We start from the raw sequence: 3,777 nt of genomic DNA on the forward strand, positions 1-3,777 counted from the left end.
CATTTCACATTCATTTATGATAAAAACTCTCAAGAAAGGGGGAAGGAGAAACCTTCCTCAGCATAATAAAGGCCATATATGAAAAACCCAAAGATAATATCAACTCAATGGTGAAAAGCTGAAAGCATCTCCCATATGATCAGGAACAAGACAGGAATGTCGACTCTTACCATTTTTATTCAACATAGTATTGAAATTCTAGTCACACTAATCAATGTAAAAGAAATAGAATTCAAACTGTAAAAGAAGTAAAACAGTCCCTGTTTGCAGATAACAAAATGCTATATGTAGAAACTCCTAAGGGTGCTACCAGAAAATCACTAGACGTCATCAATAAATTTGATAAGGTTGTAGGAGAGAAAATACACAGAAATCTGTTGCACATCTATACATGAATAACAACAGATCAAATGGAGAAATTAAAGAAACAACTCACTTATCATTGCATAAAAAAGAATAAAATACCAACGAATAAACCTATGTAGGAAGGGAAAAACCTATACTCTGAAAACGATAAGACACAGATGAAAGAACTTGAAGACAACACAGATGTATGGAAAGAGATCATATTCTTGGATTTCAAGATTCAATACTGTCAAAATGACTACTACATAAGGCAGTCAACATGTTCAGTTCAATTGCTACTGAATTACCAATGTCATTTTTTACAGAATTAAAGCATTTTAAAATTTTTATGGAAATACAGAAGATCAGAAAAAGACAAAACAATCTGGAGAAAGAAAAATGGAGCTGGAAGAATCAGGCTCCCTGTCTTCAAACTATACTACAAAGCCACAGTAATCAAACAGTATGGTACAGGCACAAAAATAGACATATAGATCAAATGGGACAGGATAGAAAACCCAGAGATAAACCCACACCCCTATGATCAATTAATCTACAACAAAGGAGGCAAGAATATACAATGGAGAAAAGATACTCTCTTCAAAAGGTAGTGCCCAGAAGACTGGAGAGCTACATGTAAAAGAATGAAATTAGAACACTAACAAACACCATATGCAAAAGTAAACTCAAAATGAATTAAAAACTAGAATTATTGCTAGACACCATAAAACTCTCAAAAACATAGGCAGAACTCTTTGATATAAACTTCAGCAGTATCTTTTTGATCTACCTCCTACAGTAATAAAATTAAAACAAAAATAGACAAATGGGACTTATTGTTCTGTCACTCAATCATGTATCTTTGCGACCCCCATGGATTGCAGCATGCTAGGCTTCCATCCTTCATTATCTCCCAGAGTTTGCCCAAACTCATGTTTATTGAGTCGGTAATGCCATCCAATCATCTTGCCCTCTGTCGTCCCCTTTTCCTCCTGCCTTCCATCTTCCCCAGCATCAGGGTCTTTTCCAATCAGTCAACTCTTTACATCAGGTGGGCAAAGTATTGGAGCTTAAACTTCAGCATCAGTCCTTGCAATGAATATTCAAGGTTGATTTCCTTTATGACTGACTGGTTTAATCTCCTGGCAGTCCAAGGACTCTCAAGGGTCTTCAATAACACAGTTCAGAAGCATCAGTTCTTCAGTGCTCAGCCTTCTTTATGGTCCAACTCTCACATCCATACATGACTACTGGAAAAACCATAGCTTTGACTAGATGGACCTTTGTTGGCAAAGTAATGTCTCTGCTTTTTAATATGCTGCCTAGGTTGGTCATAGCTTTCCTTTTCTTAAGGAGCAAGCATCTCTTAATTTCATGGCTGCAGTCACCATCTGCCGTGACTTTGGAGCCCAAGAAAATAAAATCTGTCACTGTTTCCACTGTTTCCCCATCTATATGCCATTAAGTAATGGGACCAGATGCCATGATCTTTGTTTTTTGAATGTTGAGTTTTAAGTCAGCTTTTTCACTCTCTTCTTTTACCTTCATCAAAGAGGCGCTTTAGTTCCTCTTTGCTTTCTGCCCTAAGGGTGGAATCGTCTGCATATCTGAGGTGATTGGTATTTCTCTGGGCAATCTTGATTCTAACTTGTGCTTCATCCAGTCCAGCATTTCGCATAATGTACTCTGCATAAAAGTTAAACAACAGAGTGAGAATATGTAGCCTTGACATATTCCTTTCCCCATTTTGAACCAGTCTATTGTTCCATGCTTGGTTCTGTAGCTTCTTGACCTGCATACAGGTTTCTCAGGAGGCAAGAAGGTGGTCTGATATTCCCATCTCTTTAAGAATTTTCCACAGTTTGTTGTGATCCACACAGTCAAAGGCTTTAGCGTAGTCAATGAAGCAGATGTTTTTCTGGAATTTTCCTGTTTTTTCTATGATCCATCAGATGTTGGCAATTTGATTGCTGGTTCCCCTGCCTTTTCTAAATCCAGCTTGAACATCTGGAAGTTCTAGGTTCACATACTGTTGAAGCCTAGCTTGGAGGATTTTGAGCATGACTTTGTTAGCACGTGAAATGAGTGCAATTGTGCAATAGTTTGAACATTCTTTGGCACTGCCCTTCTTTGGGACTGGAGTGAAAACTGGCTTTTTCCAGTCTTGTGGCCACTGCTGAGTTTTCCAAATTTGCTGGCATATTGAATGCAGCACTTTCACAGCATCATCTTTCAGGATTTGAAACAGTTCAGCTGGAATTGCATCATCTCCACTAGCTTTGTTTTTAGCGATATTTCCTAAGGCCCACTGGATGTCACACTCCAGGATGTCTGGCTCTAGGTGAGTGATCACACCATCACAATTACATGGTCATTAAGAGCTTTTGTAACGGGAACTAATTAAATGTTAAAGTTTCTGCATAGCCCAGGAACCATAAACAAGACAAAAGACAACCCTCAAAGTAGGAAAAGTATCACCAAATGAAGTGACAACAAGGGATTAATCTCCAAAATATACAAACAGCTCATATAGCTCAGTATCAAAAAAAACTGAACAGTCCGATCAAAAAAATTGGCAGAATATCTACATAGACATTTTTCAAAGAATGTACAGATATCCAGAAACATCTGAAAAGATGGTCAACATCACTAATATTAGAGGAATGCAAATCAAACCTACAGTACAATCATCACTTCACACAGGTTAGAATGGCCATCATAAAAATTCCACAATAGCAAATGCAGGAGAGGGTGTAGAGAAAAGAGAACGCTTTTGGACTGTAGGTGAGAATGTAAATTGGTACAGCCACTGTGAAGAACAGTATGGACGTTCCCTTAAGAACTGAAAATACAATTATCATATAAACCAGTAATCCCACTATTGGTCATATAACCTGAGAAAATAATAATTCAAAAAGACACATACACCCTCAATGTTCACTGCAGGAGTATTTACAACTGCCAGGACAAGGAAGAAACCTAAAAGTTCACTGAGAGATAAATGGATAAGGAAGATGTGGTACATATATATAATGGTATATTACCCACCCGTAAAAATGAAACAAAATTGGGTCATTTGTAGAGATGTGGATGGACCTAGACCTAAAATATAGAGGGAAGTCAAGAAACGGAAAAACAAATATTGGTTATTACTGGATATATGTGGTCTCTAGAAAAATGGTACAGATAAACCTATTTCCAGGGCAGGAATAGAGATGGAAACCTAGACAATGGATATGCGGGTAGAGGACAGGGGTTTGGCAGGGTGTGTGGAATGAATTGGAAGACTGGGACTGACATATACTTCCATGTGTAAAATAAAGAGCTAGTGGGAATCTGCTATAACACAGTGAGCTCACCTCAGTCCTCTGCGGTGACCCAGGTAGGTGAGCTGGAGGGTGGATGGAGAGAGGTCCAAGAGGGAGGGAATTC

This window comes from Bos javanicus, chromosome 2 (genome assembly GCF_032452875.1).
Source record: "Bos javanicus breed banteng chromosome 2, ARS-OSU_banteng_1.0, whole genome shotgun sequence".
In the NCBI taxonomy this organism is placed as follows: Eukaryota; Metazoa; Chordata; class Mammalia; order Artiodactyla; family Bovidae; genus Bos; species Bos javanicus.